The sequence below is a fragment of the Staurois parvus genome, unplaced genomic scaffold (genome assembly GCF_062004578.1).
Source record: "Staurois parvus isolate SC_StPar_1 unplaced genomic scaffold, SC_StPar_1.0 ptg000013l, whole genome shotgun sequence".
Classification (NCBI taxonomy): Eukaryota; Metazoa; Chordata; class Amphibia; order Anura; family Ranidae; genus Staurois; species Staurois parvus.
The window spans coordinates 14,171,236-14,192,882 of NW_028317809.1; the positions used below are offsets into that span (position 1 = coordinate 14,171,236).

A 21,647-nucleotide genomic window follows, 5' to 3' on the forward strand; every position below is an offset into this window, starting at 1 on the left:
CAGCCACGTCCGCGAATGGCGGTGCGGGTAGGGCGCGCACCCCCTACCCGGAAATGCAAAATCACATATATACGTGATTTTGAGCACCCGTGCTGCCATGTAGCAGTACTTCTGCTATAGGGCGGCCAGGAGACGGTTAATGTACATCTTTTAGAAAAATAAAAGGACTATGTACAGAAACAAACCAAACAGTCTGTCCATAGTGCATGTCTTTAACTACTTGCCAACCGCAGATAGCCGAATGACGGCTACACTGCGGCCGGCCAGTTCTGGGAGGGCGTCATATGATGTCCTCCCAGAACGCGCTCTCCTGCGCGCCCCCGGGGGCGTGCATCCAGCGATCTCCATGATCGCTGTGTCCTACAGACACAGCTGATCACATGATGTGGTAAAAGGCCAATCACAGCGGCCTTTTACCACTTGATCAGCCGTATCCAATGACACACTGATCACCGGGAAATGCAATTGCCGGTTCTCGGCTGCACTTTCCTCACGCTGTCAGAGCAGAGATTGGCACCGATCATCAGGGCACTGCTGGGCGCCAACCTGTGCCCAGCAGTGCACCCACCTTCGCCACCCAGCAGTGCCACACACCTGTGCCCAGAAGTGCGAGCAGTGCTGCCAGTCAGTGCCCAGCAGTTGCGCCAGTCAATGCCTAGCAGTGCCGCTAGTCAGTGCCCAGCAGTGATGCTAGTCAGTGCCACCTATCAGTGCTGTCTATCAGTGCCACTTATCAGTGCCGCCTATCCGTGACACCTCATTAGTGTCGCCTATCTGTGCCACCTCATTAGTGCTGCCTATCAGTGACGCCTATCAGTGCCCATCAGTGCTGCCTATCAGTGCCCATCAGTGCTGCCTATCAGTGCCGCCTCATCAACGCACATCAGTGAAGGAGAAAAATTGCCTGTTTGAAAAATTTTATAATAGAAACAAAGAAACTTTTTTTTTTTTCAAATTTTTTGCACTTTTTTGGTTTATAGCGCAAAAAGTAAAGTGCCCAGCGACGATTAAATACCACCAAAAGAAAGTTCTATTTGTGAGAAAAAAATAATAAAAATTTCATATGGGTACAATCTTGCATGACCGCGCAATTGTCAAAGCGCGACAGCATTGAAAGCTGAAAATTGGCCTGGTAAAGAAGGGGGTATAAGTGCCCAGTAGGCAAGTGGTTAAATTGTTAACCTGAACCAAAACATTTTAGCATGCATTCAAATTTTTTCCACAGGCAGGGACAACAGCAGACATACTTGATCATTTAAGGATAGGTTCACCTTTGGGAACTTGTTACGTGGTCCACCCATTTTTAGAAGTTCCCCGTCCAAGCTTTCACTTTTTAAAAAGAGCGCAGCTGTGCGGGAATCCGCCCACATCATTTATTCAGAGTTCTGTGAGTGAATGAACTACAAGTCCCGACAGCCTTAGCGCCTGTCAGCTTGTAGTTCTTGTAACCTTAGTGGCCGTCAGCTTGTAGTTCTTGTAACCTGTCGGCTGGTAGTTTTTTACCTTAAAAAATGTGCATTTATTATTTTTTTGTCAAAAGGTGAACTTATCCTTTAAAGCCCAACTGAACTTTTAGTTTAAACCGGCTACATACATTCAAGGTGTATCAATGCTAAAAGGAGTACAATGTCATAGGGCCCACTTACATATCTGTGGTCCCTTAACATGCAATGTGTTAAAACTTAAGTTCATAATGGCATCTGCCCTACCCTACACCAATTATTTCCCAGCTGCTGTATTGATATCTACCCAATATCTATTGAAGGGAAATGTAATTGTATCAGGCCTACCCATTGAAATGAATGTCCTGCCAAAGCACCAATACATTCTAAAAATCAGACATGACCTAAATTTTGTAACACAATGCAATATTATGCATTGGGGTGTACAGCTCTTAAAATGAATGCACTCCAAAGCATGTAAAATGCGATGCTGTGTGTAGTCACAACTAAAACCTGTAAATGGGTCCCTACAGTGTGATTTCTTTAGAAAGTAGCTGCAGACCAAATAAAAAGACTTTTCCTTTCCAGCAGGAAATACTGTAGAGAAGGACCCTTGCTGTGTGGAAGCAGTGGTCTTTCCGCAGAGGCCCGACACCTCTTATTATGTCAGCCAGAAATCTACAATCAACAGAAGCATGATCTTTGCTTATTGCAGAGCTATAGCTCTGACTAAGTATAGAGTGTATTTTGGACCTCTGCAGAGAGATTACTGCAGCCCCGCCAGAGAGCAAGGGTCCTCCTGTGCAGCATACTACAGGGGGCAGGCTTTCTACTTGGATTGTGGTTACTTTTGTTCAAATACAACTAAAATGTATGTAGCTGACTAAAAATTAAAGTTCAATCAGGTTTTAATGTAAACCTGTCATGAAAACATGTGAAGGCTGCTATAGCTGATATTCTTCCAAGGATGTCAAGTTTCTGGCTGTCATACTAATAGCCGGACTTAAAAAGGAACTAAACACTACTCTTTATAGCCAACAAATTTGCCATCGTAGCCTCTGCTTGATCTGCAGTTCCCACAATGCTGCACATGTGATCAGTTTTGACACCAGCCATTTGATGGTTTGACAGTTGGTTTGACAGCACAAGCAAATGTGACAGTTATCATTCACAGCATGCCTTGAATGTAACTGTTTTGGTAAACTGTAGGTTTAGTTCTGCTTTAAATCATTTCTGAGTCACTGACCCTGAACAGGTAAACAGATCATGAACCAGTCATTATTTGCATAATTCTTCCAAGTTACAGTTCTGCACCAAGAGGGTCATCTGACTACCAATCAATTAGTAGCTTTAGAAGGAGAGATCAGCAATGGCCACCTCCGTGTTTCTCTTCCAACACTCTTTCCATGCCTGCAATTTTATTGGGGGTAGAAGGCAAACAATGAATTAGAGGGAAGGTTTGCAGAGAGGATATTTGTAGAATCCCACTGTAGACCTCCCTACTACTTCTGCAGATGTCCAAATGCAGCATACCTTCAGCGGAAACCAGCTTGCGTTCATGAGTCTGAATTCCTTTAAGCTGCTTTTTCAATCACTCTAACTTGTATGGTAAGAAAAGCAGCTATGATGCAAAGAAAAGTCTTAGGAAAATGTTAGTTGCCTGGTTGTCTTTGTCTTCACTGCTTTTAAGTCACTGGCTGAATAAAAATGCAGATCAGAACATCTACTTTAAAAGAGAACTCTCAGAAAAAAACAATATGCTTTTAAAATCTGCTGGTACACAAGGAGTTAACTACAAGGAGGTGTATGCCACCTCCTGGAGCCCTCTCTATTTTTCCCTCAATTTACCGTTTTGATGAGCACTTATAACTATTGCTATACTTCCAGTGCTCTGTCAACCCAGCTTTAATGTCATACACAGCAGAAGTGGCGTCATATGCAGCTGCACTGCCCACCCCTCCTCTCCCCTTGTCCAGCTACAGAACACTTTGCATTCTGTGAACTTATTCACAAAATCCAAAACATTCTGTGAATGGGCAGGGGAGAGAAGGGTCAGGCATTGAGGCTGATATGTTGGGGGCCCATATCTCTTCTCTTGAAGCACTGCTATACTATTGCTACTCAGTGAACCAGTAAATTGTAAAAAACAGAGAGATCCAGGAGGTGGCATACACCTCCTTGCACTTGAAGTGGAACAAAAGTTTTTTATTTTTTTTTAATTACAAGCAGACAGGTTGTTCATTGCAGAAGAGATATGAAATGTCTATTTTTTCCCCATTTTAGAGTAGAAAAACCCATGTAAGATGTTTTATGCCCATTAGGCAGTTTTCCCTGTACTTTCTGCCCTGTTGACACAACGGGATGTGAGAGGATACTTTTCCATTGTGATATCCCCTCTTAGTCAACTGTAACAGGAACAAGTGATCCCATTGGAAGATTTGCTCTCTAATCTGGTTACGGTGGCATTTTGGTTTCTTCCCCATGTTCAGTCCTGGTGAGGAGTGTCACCAGGATAAATGGCGAGATTTTATATCCCTTGTGAGGACACGGGCAGTAATAATAGAAACTTGAGAGTGGTTCTAACCATTCTATACAGAACTAAAGTAAATATTTGGGTTTTAGATATGCTTTAAAGTGCCAGCTCACTTTCACAGAAAAAAATGTAAAGGTGAACCAACGCCACTCACCCTTTCCATCTCCCAAGCCCCCATTGTACTTACCGCTGAGGTTGCTGAGCTGTCAGCACCCATGCAGCCAGTCCAGTGATCCAGGATTTGAGATCCTCTTTTTTTCTGGACAGTGGTTCTGGGATTGACCAGGTCAATTCTGATTGGTCAGTGCCATCACAGAAAATCAATATAGTCCATCATGGAAGTGCTGCACAGCGAATAGAAAGAACAGCTGGGATGTCAAAGCCCAGTCCACTGGACTGGCCGCTGGGGCAGAGACAGTAAGGACTGGGAGGGTGTACGGTGTTAGTTCACCATTACTTTTTTTCTGTAAAGGTGAACACTTTAACACAGAGCTCCGGTAAAAATTGTAAAAAAAAAGTCAGCAGCTACTGCTGACTTTTTAAAAACAGCCACCTGTCCCTCGATTCAGCGGTGTCCTCACTGCAATCGGTTTCACTGGCTGTTCTCTCTTCTCTCTGCCAGCTTGTGGCTTCACAGCCAGGTGCCGAATGTGCATGCATGAGTAGCGATGTGCCTTGTGAATGGTTCTGTAGTGTTCTGGGACCTGTCACGTGTCCCAGAACACTTGGGGGGGGGGGACTGGAAGCGGGTACCTGTCAAAAGTGGGTACCCGCTCCTCAAAGGTGCCAATCTTTAATGGGGAGCCAGCAACAAGGCCTTAAAGCAGAACTTCCCCTTTTGAGTGGAGCTCCGCTTTAAGCCAGGACACCTCACCTACATGGCTGTGCCAGGCTAATGAATTAGAAGATGTGAGCAGCAGGATCACCAGGCAAAGAGCATTTTCAGAAGCAGAAGGCAGTCTGCACATTTTTCCAGCACGTTTCATCATTGGAAATATATCTCACATTGTAAAGTGCTTTCAACCAAAGCAGAAGTAGGCCTGTATCAGATCAAGTCATTTGTGTTTAGAGTCATCAGTGACAGAATTGCAGAGTCTTGAATCGATTATGATTTGAGATACAGCCAACTGCAAGAGGTCAGAGTTCCCATGTGACAGGTCAGCTCTGAGATGGAGTGACTGAGGACAGGGAATGAATGGAGCAGGTGAGAAGAGGCAATGGTGGGGAGAGGGGTCACTGCTATGGATCCACTCTTGTTGTCACAGCTGCAAGCTGGCACACAGCAGTGATCAGTAGCCAGCATCTGTATGTGTGTGTGATCACCCAGCTGGAGGACATATCTGCCTGATCATCCCCACCCTCTACCTATCACACTGCACCAGATGGCACCCAATACTTCTACATCACAGCCTAACCTTCTATGTCCACAGCAGCCCAAACATAGACTGGACAGCAGATCTGTTCATGGCAGTCAGAAGAGGAGGGAGGTGGCCCTGCCAGAGATGTCCCCCCCAAGCACTTACCTTCCCCGGATTAGGCAGCAGCAGTGCACGGAGCTTAGTATATTATGAATGGAGAGTGAGGAGGATACAGGCAGCACAGATAATAGAGCGCTCACGGCGGTCACTGTCCTCCCCTGTCACACCAGCAGCTCAGCCCCGGGATGTATGGGATAGTCTAGCGCTCTTGGCCCGTTTCCTACCCGGCTCCTATGCCCTGACTCCTCCTCTCCACGTCCAGCTCAACGTGGCAACCCAGAGCCCGCCCACACCGGCCTGCTGCTGCTGGACCCACAGGAGGCTGACACGCAGGCGGCTGTCCCCGCCTCCTACACATTGTCACCGTATACAACGTGCTTCCGGGCTCCTTGTGTATATGAATGACAATGGCAGCTCATACTAGGAATACGCTTTATTTACTTAGACCAAACATGCCCACAACTTGGTCCCACAGGAAGCACCCATCATAGCATTGCTTCCTCTTCCTCATTCGTATTTCCGGCTCCCTTTTACAAATAGACGGAACGTAACGTTATTACGCAGCCGGAACGTGATGTTATTACGCAGCCAGAACGCAGAGCCTCGTGTCTGTGGGAGGTGTTCGGCCATTTGTGCTGGGCTGTTGGAGTGTGTGGAGGTGAGTGCGGCTCCTGGGGGAGTTTCTGGTGGAATTGATACATTTTCTCCATTTTTTAACAGCAAATGGCAGTTGATAGCACACTTTCATTTTGCCACTTGGATAGAATGAGAATAGGTGCTCTGAAAGGAAGCAGGCCAGTTTTATTGGCTGTGAAGCATGACGAGTGGGGGGCCTTTTCTACTTCCTGAAGTGGTTGATGTGCCCACCCTGGTAGTACTAAATACAATGGATTAGGATAGTTCAAGCCCAACTCCAGGCACATTCTTTTTCTATGCTGTGTCCGCACGGCTTAACAGCTTGCTTTGTTCTATGGGACAGTAGAATGGAGATTTACTTACCTGATCCACCCAGCACAAGACTGGTCCAACACCCCTGCACTTAAGCAGTCTTGAATAGTGGACTGTTCCTGATGTCATTACACCCAGAGCAGGTTCTAGAGACCAGGAACAGTCCATCGCTGGACAGTGGGGGAGCGCTGGTTTCCAAAGGATCTGCTGAGCAGGGGTGGACTGAGCATTCCAGCACTCGGGCACTGTCTGGGGTCTGTAGGGGGCACCATGAGATGCTCCTGGTACCTTTCATTGGCTTTTTCATAGGCTTTTTTGGGTGTGGGCGAGGACACTGGGGCCCCATGATCACCTAATGCCTGGGGGCCCCATGAGTTGTCAGTCTGCCACTGCTGCTGAGTAGAAGTTTTCTACTAGACAAAATGATCAGTTGACCCATACAGTGTGGGCACATCCTTGTTGCATGGGAATTTTTTTTTTTTGGCCCAGAGATGGGCTTTAAGTGGCAGTAAACTGCCAAAAAAAAATATCCCCTGCAAAATGTCGTATGCTTCGCATACTAACGTTATGAAAGACTTACCTTGTAACAAAGGCTTCCAGGCTTTCACTTCATCCTTTTACTCTTAATAATTTTGGATGAAAGTAAGCCTAGATAGTATTTAAGCTTACTGGTCTATAGATGTGAAAAAAAAAACATGCAGATACTTTTTTTTTTTTTTTTTTTTTTTTTACTTTTTAATCCTGCCAATCCATAGCCGTGGGGGTCAGCTGAGCTGCAGTTTTCCCCACTAAGGTTGAATCATCATGTCACCTCATACTAGTACATTATGAAATACTTTAGAACAAAGCCCTCACCGCTGACAGGGCTTCTATCTTCACCCAGTCTTCCTTCTGGGTACGTGGGCTCTGGTTGCTTGATTGGCATGCAAGTAGGAGTCTCGGCCGCAGCTCAGAGCTCTGAATGAACCACAGGGGCATGTTGTTCCTTCAGCGTGCATGCACCAGTGACATCAGCTGCAGGGACTCTGAATATCTCAAATGGTGCATTTTTAAGGGATATTCCTATGTACCTACAGGTATTTATTTCGGGTACTTATATAGCGCCATCAATTTATGCAGCACTTTACATATATATTGTACATTCACATCAGTCCCTAACCCTCAAGGGGCGTACAATCTAAGGTCCCTAACTCACATTCATACATACTTGCGAGTAGGCTTTATCATGAGCTTACCTGTAGGTACAAGTGTCCCATGGGAGTTAACTTCCACTTTAAGAGAAGAAAGCAAGCAAAAATGTATTCATTTTGGTGGATCCTGAAGGCAGTTGTAGGACCTGACTATTCTGATGTTCTGTATCATGTAATGCTTGGGTTCACATGTAGATAAAAGGAAGCTGGCAGCTTAAGCTTTGGCAATAAGTTTATTATTCCAGGTTTGATATAAAATACAGCCATGTATTATTTTGTTCCACACCTGGATTAATAAACTCATTTATTGTGGAAGATCGAGCTACCGGCTTCCTTTATCTACTTTTTTGCTCTGGTGCAAAGAGGACCCTACCAACCGCTGCATTGACTGCTCATCACCTCGGAGAATGAGAACAGGTGCTTTCTGCTATATTAAAGCTGGGTACACACTATAAGAAAATTGGATGATTGATGTTTAACAGCAAGTTGAACCTGAGGATGGCACGAATTGTACGATAATTCTCAAACGACATAGGTTTTTATTTCTTAAGTAGAAGGGTTGTGGCATTGTTTTTCTGATCACATGCAGTCTTTCGTGTCTGATTTTCTTGTACGAATAAAGTACAAAGCATGTTAGTTCACATAAAAGAAAAAATGTTAGTTTGCCCCTTCAGAAATTTTCATTTGGAAAGTGAATTGGATGTTGAAAGATGTGTACAATCGAACAATCGTTCCCTCTACAGAATTTTTATTCTGATTTTCTTGAATTGTGTGTGTCACTTAAGGGTCATTCAGCGCAATATATCCAATTGGTAACCATAGATTGCACAATTCTTCAAGCAGAACAAAATCCTCCTATCCTTTTCAGCCAAGGAAGCTGCCATCTTCTCCTCTTTGATCTTCAACTGCCATGATGCTGTACATGTGATCTGTTATGATACCAGCCAGTTGATGGTTTGGTTGTTGTGACAGTTGCATTCTCTGCACATGACAGGAATGCAACTTTTTTTTTTTAACCACTAAATCAATGGGTTTAGTTCCACTTTCAGAGAATGAAATAATTTGCTTAAATCCTTGAATTATCCAAAATACCTGTGACAGTTTTTCAGCTAAAGACATGACCCATATAATGTGCACATGGGCTGAGAATGGAACTGGCCATGTTTCAGTATTAGGATTAAAAATCATAAAAAAAAATAAATTGTGTCAACTCTTTATGCTCAGTAAGAGCTTATTTACACCTGTTCTCTCTCGGAGAATAGTGAAGGCGTGGCTGACAGGCATTCCGTAAGAGATACTGCCACCTCCTGAATGTGTCCGCCCCCCCACCATTAACAGCTCAATTGGGTTTTTTGTATGGGAATACTGCATCAAAAATGTGAGCATAGTAGCATGTCCTTATTTAGATGACTGTTGCTGTGCCCCAGGGCACTTGCACTACCCTGTCCTACCTTTTGCAGCTTAAAGCTGAAATCCAAGAATTCTGCTACTTTTGTAAAATGTGCTGGATCAGTAGGGGGTTACGTCCAACAAGGTGCATGCTGCCTCATAGTATTCTCTTCGGTTTACAATTTTATATTTTTTTCCTGAGTATCAGGAGTAGAAGTATTCTGTTTCCAGCACTCCTATGCTGGACTTTTTAGTCTTGGCTTCTGAGGCTGCAGAGTTGCATGCAGCCATGTTAGCGTTGTATTCGGTAAACTCATTTACAGCATTCAAAGTTGCCTATGAATGAAAAGAGGGGCAGGCAGAGATGCGTGAGAACACAGCGTGTCTCCTGTCAGAGCTCCCGGAATATTGTGAAGCCACTGCCAGAGCTCTGTAAACTTTCAGATGTAAACTAAAGGATACATTCACTTTTAAAACGCGTTACATTTTCCATCCAAATTTAGGGGGTAACATGTTCCATCTTCTGCCCCCTCTGCACTGATCCCCCTTACCTGTTGACAGTGGGTGGGGGTGTTCTATGTCCTGCACCTGCTGTCATTTTGAAAAGAGTGCCTCTGGCTCCACCCACACTGTGCAATAGGTCATTCACAGGTTCCTGTCGATGAACTACAAGTCCCTTCTGCTGTAGGGGCAGATGACTTGTATTTCTGAATGAACTGTGAGTGCGCTGATGAGCACTCTTGTAGATCACTCACAAGCCCTGCTGTTTTCTGGTTCACTAATTTTTATTTTCTGAAAAAGGAGGTAGAACAGATCACCCAGGTATGGGAGTAAAACTAAAAAAGGACAGAAGTCCTGCAGCTTTCAAGATGACAGGCCATATGGTGGTATGGGCAGACGGCTATACTGTGAGTCTACAGAAGCCTAATTTTTCACCTGTGATCTTCTGATCATGAGTGCAATGCTTTACAGGCTTCTGTAGGAAAAAATAAACCACGTTTTTTTTTTTTTTTTTTCTGCAGAAATATGCTTTTTTTTTTGCTTTTTTCCTATAAAGGTGACCGCCTTTAAGATATAAGTCCACCTCTGACTTAACTTATGGTATGCCAGCACGTTTTTACATAGTGGCTGAATTCCTGGAGGTCAAAGACAAAAAAGTGTGCTGATTTACTTGAGGGCCAAAAAGGATCAAGTGTATGATGTGCATTGAAATAGTGGTACCTTGACATACGAGTTTAATTCGTTCTGTGGCTGAGCTCGTAGCTCAATTTGCTCACACGTCAAATCAATTTTCCCTATTGGAAATACTTGAAAATGCCCTTAATCCATTCCAACCCTCAAAATGCCACCCCATATTTTTTATGTTTCATGTTCTTAAATAAGGAAAATACATTTTTAAAAAACAAATATTGTATAAATAAGTAATAGAAAATCGTGCAGATCGTAGACTTTGAATGCTCATACTGCCTGGCCAAGTCCTTTACTTGCATACCTTGTTCATGTTTCTCGATAATTTCATGCTTTAATTCAATGGACATCATCCTCTTCTCAGCATTGTCATTAGCACTTTCTTGGGAGACAAGGTTACAAGAAAGTTAGAAGGAATTTGCACAAAACACGAAGCACAAAGCAAGAAACTGTGAGCACAACAAATCGGTGTTTACGAGGTGAACACGTGAAGAGAACGAGAGAGCGTGTTACAGGCTGGGGGATGCTGTGGCGTCACTGCTCACTGCGGCATCTCAAGCTCGTACCTCAACTTTTTGCTTGCGCAACAAAGCAAAAAATCGACTGGGTGACGACCTGTACCTCGGAAAACTCGTTTATTTCACTCGTAGGTCAAGATACAGTACACACCAGCATGCAGATATGCAATGAACACTGGTGTATGTGTGGCCAATACTGGTTCTCTCCAGACAGTAAATATTTTAAAGGAGGACTTTGAGCTCCTCGAGTTTATTCCATTCTGCCGTTCAATTAATATTGCAAGTGACTGGCCAAGTTCTTTTGTCAGAAGTTTTGTTTTCTTCTAAAATGGTTCCACATCCCATGATTAAAACTCATCACTGCTGTTCACATTATGAGTGCTGTGATTATTAATTTTGATATGAGGATGTTGGAATTTATTAATTTGAAAAAAGGGTTTTTATAAAAACATGCAAATTGTATTGTAACATTTGTTTTTATTACAGATCTTAACAGAAGTCTAATAGCATAATGCATTCATTTTTTGGAAGCAAGTTGTTTGAACTACACAAGCCTCCATGATGGACCTAAATGAAGTGTACTTGTTTGCGTAAGCAGGAGGGTAAGTTACAAAAGTAGAAACCACTATTTTCCCTCTGTTTAATGTGTATCTAAATTCAAGAACAAAGATGTAACCTTGTAGATTACCAGTCGTTAGAACGTGGTGCCTTCCTTAATTTGTTTTTTTGGGGGTTTTTTTCAGCTCGCCCGCACCCCCTTAAATTTTCACCTAGTTATCCTGAACATAACACACTTCCTTTCCCTGCTCACTCCTCCACTGTATTTAAGGAGGCATCCATAGTTTCGTCCAGGCTGGATGTTGAACATGTCTGCTGTGGTTTATTTTGTGGGGTGATGGGATAAATAGTTTACACAAGAAAGATGACGTTGTTTTTGCCATCTATTTACTGCACAGGAAGTGGAAGGGACACTGCATTTTTTTTTTCTCCTGGCAAGATCAACAGGTATTATCTGTACTTGCTTAAAAGGTTCTTAGTCTGATAAGCGAGAACAAATATAGCTACCACATCTAATGACTAGAAAGCTGCAATATTACATTATTGTTCATGGGTTTAGTTATACTTTAATGTCCAATGATGATAGCCTTTACTGCTGTTCACATCATGACTGAACTGTGATTAGCATCAAAGTGGCTGAGGACATGCTAACCAGCCTAATTTTATATTTTAGGACATGATCATATCATTTGTTTAGAATAGCTCAGAATGCTGGCGTACCTTGCATTAAATAGCAAGTAAAGATTAGAAATGTGTGAAAAACATACAAATACCTGCAGCAGCTCTAATTCCCCTCCACTGTAATGCTAGGCTGTTCTGAACAGCAACACTCATACATTTCTAAGTAGCTTCATAACTTGGCTCCATCTTCCTATTGGCGAGTCACTATAGTGGACTATCTCGTTGGGCAATCAGGTGTGAGAGGGGGTGAGGAAGCTACAACTTTGCCACAAAATCACCTACAGTGCCTTGAAAAAGTATTCATCCCCCTCGAAATTTTCCACATCTTGTCATGCTACAACCAAAACAAAAACGTAAATGTATTTTATGTAATGGACCAATACAAAGTGAAGTGGAAGGAAAATGGTTTTCAAATTTTACAAATATCTGAAAAGTGTGGTGTGTATTTGTATTCAGCCCCCCTGAGTCCATCTACCCTTGCTATCATTGGAGCAAGTGACCACCCAGAGATCTATGTTGGTAAACAGATCTCACAGCGGGATGTGTTGGTTTTTACTGTCACATCTCCTAGTAAAATGGCACAGTCAGCACATTACATAAGGTTAACACTTTAATTGCTCCAGATGTTAACCTCCTTCCTGCCCAGTGTCCTTTTATTACCACTGATCACTGTATTAATGTCCCTGGTCATGTCAGTGAGCCATTGTTGGAATGCCCACTGTACTATCAGTCCTGCTATAAGTCACTGATAACAGCCATTAGAAAGACACAAAATCCAGTATATATACTGTCATTTGTAGATGCTATAATTTTCATGCAAACCAATTAATATACACTTATTTGGATTTTTTTTTTGTACCAAAGACATGAGGCAGAATACAGTGTGGTCTAAATTTTATGAAGACCTTTTTTATTTTTTTTAATGGGTTTTATAGCAACAGAGGGGGGGGGGAATCCAAAAGTATTGACACCCCTCCAAATCATTAGATTCAGGTGTTCCAATCACCTCTGTGGCCACAGGTGTATAAAATCAAGCACCTAGGCATGCAGACTGCTTCTACAAACATTTGTGAAAAAATGGGTCACTCTCAGGAGCTCAGTGAATTCAAGTGTGGTACTGTGGTAGGTTGCTACCTGTGCAGTTAATCCATCTGTGAAATTTCCATGCTACTAAATATTCCACGGTCAGCCGTTAGTGGTGGTGTTCCCAGTTGCCTCCACTTTATGACAGCAATTCAGCCACTAAGTGGTAGGCCACGTAAAATAAGGGGTCAGCACATGCTGAAGCGCAGAATTCGTCAACTGTCTGCAAAGTCAACAGCTAAAGACTGTGTGGCCTTCAAATTGGCACAAGAGTGTGTAGAGATTCATGGAATTGGTTTCCATGGATGAGCAGCTGCATCCAAGTCATACATCACCAAGTGCAATGCAGTGGTGTAAAGCACTTTTTTTTGTTACATTTGTCTAATGGGTGTCAAGATTTTGTAGAATTTTTAAAGGGTGCCTTGACTGGAATAAAGTTGAAATGCTGTATCAGAGTACAATTGTTGTGCTATGAGATACAAGAAGTCTCAATGTGAAAGCACCAGGAGTAGTGTGGGGTTTTTTTGTTTTTTTTTTTTTGTTCCAAGGGTTTCCTTTTTATACATGGAACCTTGTGCAATTTCCAGGGTGAGTTTTTGACCATAAACTAAAACCTGAAAGGTCCGTACTTTTACTAATGTCCCACAAGATAGAATGCAATGTACTGGCAAAGCAGGAGTGATATCCTATTAAACTCTCTGGAACTTTAGTCATATACCTGCTAATTACATTTTTATTGGCCTGTCTGCATACAATGTAGGAGGTCATAGGTGGAGGATGGTGGGGAGTGTTGTCATGCACTGTAGCACAGTAGTGTGTAAAGGGTTTGGAGGTGTTTAGGGTTTTATTCAGATTGCCCTGCAATACACAAATGCAAGCAATGTGCAATTTTCAACACACTGATATGAAGCCAACCTTAGATTAATGCAATTTTATTTTATCAGGTGGTGATGAAGTATGATCTGTATGCCAGAAGGAAGACTTCAGTGGTTAAACAGGTAAGGAAGTATTCTTGTGTTTAGTAATTCAATCCAATTTTTGTTCTACCTGCGCAATGATGATCTTGCCTTCTGATGTACAGCAAATGTTGAAAATTAGAGGCTGTTTCTGAGTGGTTCAGGCGTTACAAGAGTCAAATTGTTTTTACTAGTGCGGACCCTATTCCATAACAGTTTGGGACATACCACCACCAGTTTAGTGAGCAGGAATAGCACCTGTCTGGGTCAGAAGAGACACCCCCACACCCTCTTGAACAGGGGTGGCAGGTGTCTGGGTCAAGGGAGAGACTCTTAATAGTGAAATCTGAAGAAGACTTATTTAACTGGAGGATGAAATGTTTATAGGGTCATATGCACATAATTTTGTTTTTTTGCAGACTTGAAACATTAGTTGGCAGTTTAAATGGCTAGAAAAGGATGCAAATGTGCACGTTGGGTTTTTGTTTTCTAGGAGCATTTTCAAATGGGCTATGAAATGCTAAACCTGCCAAGAAACTGATCTATGTCTGTCTTACAGGTATGGTTAAGGATCGGCTACAGAAGGCTTTCATCCAGACTGGGAGTGTACAGTTTTCTCTTATGAGGTCTTTGTGTACACGACGACCCAAAACCCCCCCCCCCCAACATGACACCAACGCAACACCCCCAAAACACACCAATGCAACACCAATCCCAAACACACACACCAACATGACATTCGAACACACGACACCCCCCCCCCCCCCCCCAACACACACCAGCAACCAACATGACCCCCCAAAACACACCCCAGCACCCTCCCCCCCCCCCCAAATACACACCCCAACACGACACCCTCTTCCCTCCCCCAACACGCCACACTTTTTTTTCTTTTCTACCACCCCCCCCCCCAAATCTGTCAACTTCATCTATGTATATGTATACAGTGATTTCACGTTTCTCTAATTTTGTTTATAAAATGTAATTTTGTGACATTGCAGTGTGTCCAGTGTGATTTATAACATTAAAAAAAAAACACATGGTTATTAAATCAGTCCTTGACTGTTAGAATGAAAAGTCAGCAGCTGACTTAAAACTATTCACATAAAATGCTGTTATCCTTTCTGCCAGTAACCCACCCTGCACACAGCAGCCTCAGTGTTGTTGATTCCAATGGAATTGATGAGCAGTCTTCCAATTCTAACTTTAGGTCTCCTTGCCCTGCAGGTAACGCAGTAAGATGCAAGAAAATACTTCACAGAAGTGGGGTTAACTTGACTCAGATGATGTTCCTCATAAGTACATCTGCAATGCCTAGTAAAGTGGAGTTCTCTACAACCATCCACTCACGCATGCAGATGAATATAAAAAATATTTAGGTTTTGAACTAAAGTGTAATTGCAGCTTTATTTTGCCTTTTTTAAAAAGTTTGCTTGGGCCAAGCTGCCCAAACATAAGTAGCTGCAGCTTCTTCATGTGCTGTAATACTGTTAAAGCATCAGTTATACAGGATGCTGTGCTATTTTCTGAAGTCCTACAAGAGACTTCCCATCTGCTGCTGGAACTAGTGAGCCTGAATCTGTTTGACTTTCAATAGCAGATTTGTATATTTCTCACCAATACAAGGCTTCTGGCAGAGGTGGGCAGGTGACATCACAATTTCCTTTTTCATGTCTAACATTTTCATAGAATCTACTGATGAGTTTACTTCTGAAACCCTGTCCGGGCTGTGCTGGAACTGCTGCTTTGTGTGTACAGCACGCAGAATTGCACGCACACAGAGGGAGCACAAGAGAAACACAAAGCAAAAACCATGCCTTCCCTCAGTGGCAAATGAGGTGTCTCTCAGGTCATTTTGGTGCATACACAGTTGTCAGGAGAAAATTTTGACCTGCATGGATGAAAATCAAATTTCAGTTGCCTGGAAATATCTCATCACTTGAGAATAGACTCTTTAATTTGTACTATTAAAGGGGTAGTTCAGACAAAACCTAACTAAAGCTAAGTGTACTCCCACCCCCATTCTAAGGCTATTCTATTATTCTGTAAAGAAAAGATCTGTGTATTTGCCTATTCTGAAGGTCTGGTCTGTTCTCTAGCAGTAGCTTCTGTGTACAGGAGAGATTAGACAACAGCTGGAAATGCCTGAGATGAAATGACCCATAGGCTTACTATGGGCCAACTGTTGGCTGCCCCTCCAGTACACACAAGCCACCACTGACAGCTGGGGCTTCAGAGTAGGTAAGTATTCAGCTCTTTTCCTTACAGGGTTTTGCCTGAACTTCCACTTAATGACTAGACTTATAGGGGAAATTAGTACTTCAACACCTTCACCCATAAGGGTAAAACAAATCTTGATTCCCAAGAACAATTTAACTTTGACATGTTGCATATCATAACTACTTTGTACATACAGGTGAATTATACTTTTTTTTTTTTTTTTTTTTTTTTTTTTGTTTGTTTGTGGACAATTGTGCTTTCATTTGGTGATAAATGGTTATGGATATCTAAAACCAGTGAATCTTGGGAGCTGATATCAATATATAAATCTAAACAATGTGAATTTCCCCACCCCACTAATCACTCTCATATCAATGTGTTATTAGTACGTACAACCATCAAAGTGCCACGCTTCACTGAATTAATAAAATTTTTAAAAATGCTTGTGCATTATTTGATCATCAATACAATGTTCAGAAACATCGGTGTGTGGAAATAATTTCAAAGGACAGGCCAATATCCCCTTAAAGAACTTAAATTGTGGGGTACCTTCACAAATCTAAAAGCTTCTTCCACCACCGCTTGTGCTAAAATATTTCCAACATGGTGACACACTACCCTTCGCCAGATATGCTCTCACCTGGAATATATGACCAACCGTTAAGTGAGGTCATATAGCGTCTATGTCCCTAATATGGGAATGATGTTGTCAGTCAGGGCAGATGAAACCGCACTCCTCAAATTTCCACCTCTCCGCCTCCTTTTTCTTATTGATCCTCCTAAGCCATGCAAACAAGGAATAATCAGCAACATAGTGCTTATCTGTTTAAAATTGATTTATATAAATTTCCAATAAATTAACTCGCATTTGCAAGGTGTCTTAGCACACCACACTAAATCGCACCTCAAGTAAAATGGTCGGTGTGGATTATGAGGAAGACCTATGTTGGGCCCTAAATTTCATTTAGGGTCTACGTACTTAGAAACTTATGAATATGAGGTATAATACTGATTTATTAGAATTTTAAAAAAAGTTTGTTTTTCGTCTTTCAGGCCAGCACCTTGAGAGATCTCAGCTCCTCCCCCTCTGAGGAAACACCTCCACCCTAAAATAAAAAAAGCTCCACTCCCCTCCGACTTCAGTTCAGGTGTTTCCTCCGGTGGGGAGACACGAGGAGGCGCAAGGTGCTGTCGCACAGACAGCAGGGGAGCCGACGGCCGGATAGCCGGCTGAGAGGCATGACACAGCCTGGAGTGAAGGCCGGAGTGTCCGGCTGCATATCCTCCCTGGACAGGCTGTGGTGCAGTGGGTGCGCACCCCGGGTGATGGGGGTAGGCACGTACCTGCTCTTCGCCCCCCGACCCCCTCCGGTGAGTTAAGGGGGCTGTGGTGAGATCTGGAGAGGATCGGGGTGGAGTCCCGCTCCTTCCCATGCTGGCGGTCAGGTGACTTTGCCGGGCCGGATGTCGAGAGACGGCGGTAGGGCAGGGGCTTCGCCTTCCGGTCGCAGCCCTCACACCACGACGGTGCGAGATTCAAAAGGGCGGTGCGGTGCACAGCTGCCTGGGGGACAGGCCAGCACCAGGCGACCACCCTCCTGAGCGGGATGTCGGAGGCATCGGGACCAGGAGATGCCAGCACCAGCCAGACATGGGTAAGGTGCCTCAGTGGAGGCCTCCCCTACCTGTTGGCCCCTAGCTCAAGGGGTATTCCCGGACCCTTGGGTGGTGAGGGTGTGTTAAGGGGTAGGGCAGGGGGTCTGCGGTGGGAGCAGGCCCTTAGGCTCTGCCGGGAAGGAGAAGGGGGGGGGGGTGGCTTGGTGTGAGGTTAGTTTTGCCAGGCTTCCCTCCTGCCCCTTCTTTGTGTCTTTCAGGGCAAGGCTCGGGCTAAGCTCAAGCACCAGGAGCCTAAATTGAGATGCCCATCCTGTAAGGAAATTTTAAAAGAAACCTGGAAGAAGGTTCTTTGTGGCCCATGTATAGAGGGGTTAGTAAGGGAGGAGAGGCCTGAACAGGGGGACTTAGCCAGGTCTGTGAAGGAGTTGGGTAGCACCTTCGACTCCTTCAAATCCCTCATGGAAAGGTTTGCCCTTCCCCAACCTACACCTTTCCCCCCCCAGTAGCCTCAGTAAGTCGGAGCGGGGAACCTCTCGTGACTGGAGAGGAGGAAGGGCCATTGGGGGATTCCCAGTCTGAAGTGGAATCTGCAGGGGAGGGTCCCTCGGAAGGCAGGGGTCCCTCCCGGTACAAATTTACCCTAGAGGAGGTAGATGAGCTCCTGGGGGCTATATACGAGACCCTGGACATTAAGGAGGAGGTTAAGACCTTATTTCTCCATGACCAAATGTATCGGATTGGAAGAGCAAAAGCACAGAATATTTCCTGTGCATGACGTTTTGGTTGAGACTATTAGGAAGGAGTGGCAGGATCCGGAAAGGAAGCCGTTCTTCTCTAAGGCGTTGAGAAGGAGGTTTCTGTTTAGTGAGGACCCAGAGGTGGTGTGGAACAAGAACCCTAAGCTAGATGCGGCCTTTTCCCAAACGACTAGGAGGACAGATCTGGCGTTTGAAGACATGGGGGTCTTACCGGATCTATTAGACAGGAGGGCGGAATCTCTCCTTAGGAAGGCCTGGGATTCGACCCTGTACAACCTGAAGCCGACCATGGCCACGACGGTGGTAGCGAGAAACTTAGAATACTGGCTTACACAATTGCAGGCCCATATTGTGGCAGACTCTCCCAGGGAAAAAAATCTTGGCCTCCTTTGAGACCCTTTTGCAAGGGGTGGGATATATCGCGGATGCTTCCGTGGAGTCGGTGAGGTTGGGGGCTAGGTCAGCTGCCCTGACCAATTCGGCTAGAAGGGCGCTGTGGTTAAAAACATGGCAGGGGGACATCACTTCGAAGGTTAGATTGTGCGGCATCCCCCTCACAGGAGACTGTCTATTCAGCCCAGGGTTGGAGGAATTGTTGGACCGGACGGCTGACAGGAAGAAGTCCTTCCCCCTCAAAAGGAAGGTGCAGGAGGGAGGGACACGAAAGGCCCGCCCGGCAAAGAGACTGAGCCTGAGGCCAGTGGGTCAGGGTAGGTCTGCAGGGCAGAGAGGTAGGGGCGGGGGGGTGATTTTTTTGCCCTCCTGAGCAGCCCCAGAAACCGCGGTGACTCGGTTCCTCCTGTGGGAGGGAGACTGGCGGCCTTCCTTCCGCAGTGGGAAGCCGTGGTCACCAGCCCCTTCATTTTGGATATCAGAAGGGGTTATCGGTTGGAGTTTGCAGGACCGCCACCCGAGAAGTTCCTTGTGACGACCTGTCCAAGGGATCCGGCGAAGGCCGCTGCCCTGGTGGACGCCTTAGAGGATCTAGAGGACCGAAGGGTCATCACCAGGGTCCCAATAAGGGAGCAAGGGAAGGGGGTTTATTCCCATGTGTTCTTGGTTCAAAAGCAGTCTGGGGCGTTCAGGCTGATTTTGAACCTGAAACCCCTGAACGGGTCAGTGCTCTACCGGAGATTCCGCATGGACTCCATCTTTACAGTCAGGTCCCTAATCCCGCCAGGTGCTTTCATGGCGTCCATAGATTTGAAGGACGCCTATCTGCACGTGCCCGTTGCGGAACTTTCTCAGCGGTTCCTCAGGTTGGCAGTAGGGGGAGAGGGAGGAGTTCAACATTGGCAGTTCAGGGCTCTTCCATTCGAGCTTCCCTCCTCGCCGAGAATATTTACCAAGGTTCTGACGGAGGCACTGATTCCTATTCGCATGAAGGGGATTTCAGTAATAGCCTATCTGGACGACTTGCTGCTCTTCGCAGATTCAGAGGCTCACCTTCGGCAGAATCTGGTTATAGTGAGGGGCCATCTAGAAAACCTGGGGTGGATTTTGAATCTAGAGAAGTCCTGTCTGGTGCCTTCTCAGAGTGGTTTACTTGGGTTACACTCTGGATTCAGTAAGTCAGAAGACCAGTCTGACTTCGGAGAAGGTTACCAAGTTGGAGGCAGGGATCAGATTGGTGCAGGGGAGCAGGTCAATATCTGTAAGGGACCGCCCGGCGGTACTACTAGCACTCCACTGAATAGGCGTCCCCAGCGCACGGAGTCTAAGTCCCAGGGTGCTTGTTCACCAGGGCCCCTGATGGTGGGGATGGACTTGGAGCTCCCTGAGACCAGGTCGTGACTACCGGGTGCGTCCGTCAGTGGTAGTAGTATGCGCAAGGGGCTCCCACGGGGAAGAGTCTGATGTGAGGAGGTCAGAAGACCCCACTGCACGGGATGGATGGATGGATGAGCAGGGTCAGACGGGCCGGGTCGGTAACAGAGAGGGCGGCAAGGTACAAGGCAGCGGGCATAGAATGGTCGGGTCACACGCCAGGTCAGCAACAGCAGGTCAAATCCAATAGGGGGCATTCAGGAGAGAGGTCAGGCAAAGCAAGGGTCAAAACAGGCGAAAACAGCAAGGTCAGGTTCAATCCGGGTCAAAAACTTACAGGGTACAGGTTCACAGGATTCAGAATGCAGGAAAGACCAGAAGGCACTGAATGACAGCTCAGGGTCGTTTAAATATCCCGCCCTGCGCTGCCATTGGTGCCCAGCGGGCGGCCGCGGCTTCTACTGCGCATGCGCGAACTCGAACGCCGCGGCCGGCCCGGAACCAGTGCTTGAGTCCCTGCGCCGGGCGGCATACTGCGCCTGCGCCGGGACCAACGCGGCGGGGATCGAGGGGATCCCTGACATTGCCCCCCCCCTACGGGCAACCTCCGGATGCCCATCCGATCTCTCCACCACGGGTGATCGCGAAAGAACCTCCGGACAAGTCTGGGTGCATGGACATTATGGGCTGGTTCCCAAGAATTGTCCTCAGGACCATAGCCCTTCCATTTGATAAGGAATTGGGTCTGGCCTCCCCTCCTTCGACACTTCAGGATTGTTTCAACCTCAAATTCTTCTTCTCCTTCGACCGTTACCGCTTCCGGGGGTCTAGATTCCCGGTCAGGGAAGGCATCTGGGACCACAGGCTTCAGAAGGGACACATGAAAGACCGGGTGGATCTTGAGCGTGTCAGGGAGGGCGAGTTCATAGGCTACTTCGTTAACCATCCGTTTAATGCAGAAGGGGCCTATAAATTTGGGTCCCAATTTCTTCGATGGGCAAAGCATCTTTAGATTGGACGTCGCCAGCCAAACCTTCTCCCCAGGCCGCAATACCAGATCTCCTCTCCGTTTCCTGTTGAATGCTTTCCTGTAGTCTTCCTGGGCCCGACTGATGGCCACTTGAAGCTTCTCATTGTTTGCAGCGAAGAACGTTACCACATCTTGTGTTGCTGGTACTGGGCATTCCGACACCAAATCCGGGAGGAAGACTGGGTGAAAGCCATAGTTGGCGAAGAATGGGGACTGCCCTGTTGCTGAGTGGCGGGCGTTGTTATACGCAAATTCCGCTAAAGGAAGAAGTGGCAGCCAGTCATCTTGAGT

General features: G+C 45.4%; 1 protein-coding gene and 1 long non-coding RNA gene across 8 annotated transcripts in view; one reads left to right on the forward strand and one right to left on the reverse strand.

The window, feature by feature from the left end:
• SEC31A (SEC31 homolog A, COPII component) overlaps window positions 1-5,876 on the reverse strand; it is a 113,497-nt gene extending 107,621 nt beyond the window's left edge. For 3 of the 7 annotated variants that reach the window (XM_089675922.1, XM_089675887.1, XM_089675878.1), the window contains exon 1: window positions 5,499-5,875. The gene's annotated coding sequence lies outside the window, so the exon portion shown is untranslated. Of the gene's footprint in view, window positions 1-5,498 lie in introns of all 7 variants that reach the window. The other 4 variants (XM_089675902.1, XM_089675894.1, XM_089675910.1 and 1 more) reach the window with 4 other exon arrangements.
• A 104-nt stretch (window positions 5,877-5,980) lies between these two features.
• On the forward strand, window positions 5,981-14,961 carry LOC149473630 (uncharacterized). Its single transcript, XR_016312518.1, has 4 exons — window positions 5,981-6,111; window positions 11,173-11,288; window positions 13,953-14,006; window positions 14,524-14,961. It is a non-coding gene; the product is annotated as an uncharacterized LOC149473630 (long non-coding RNA).
• Window positions 14,962-21,647: the final 6,686 nt, after the last annotated feature.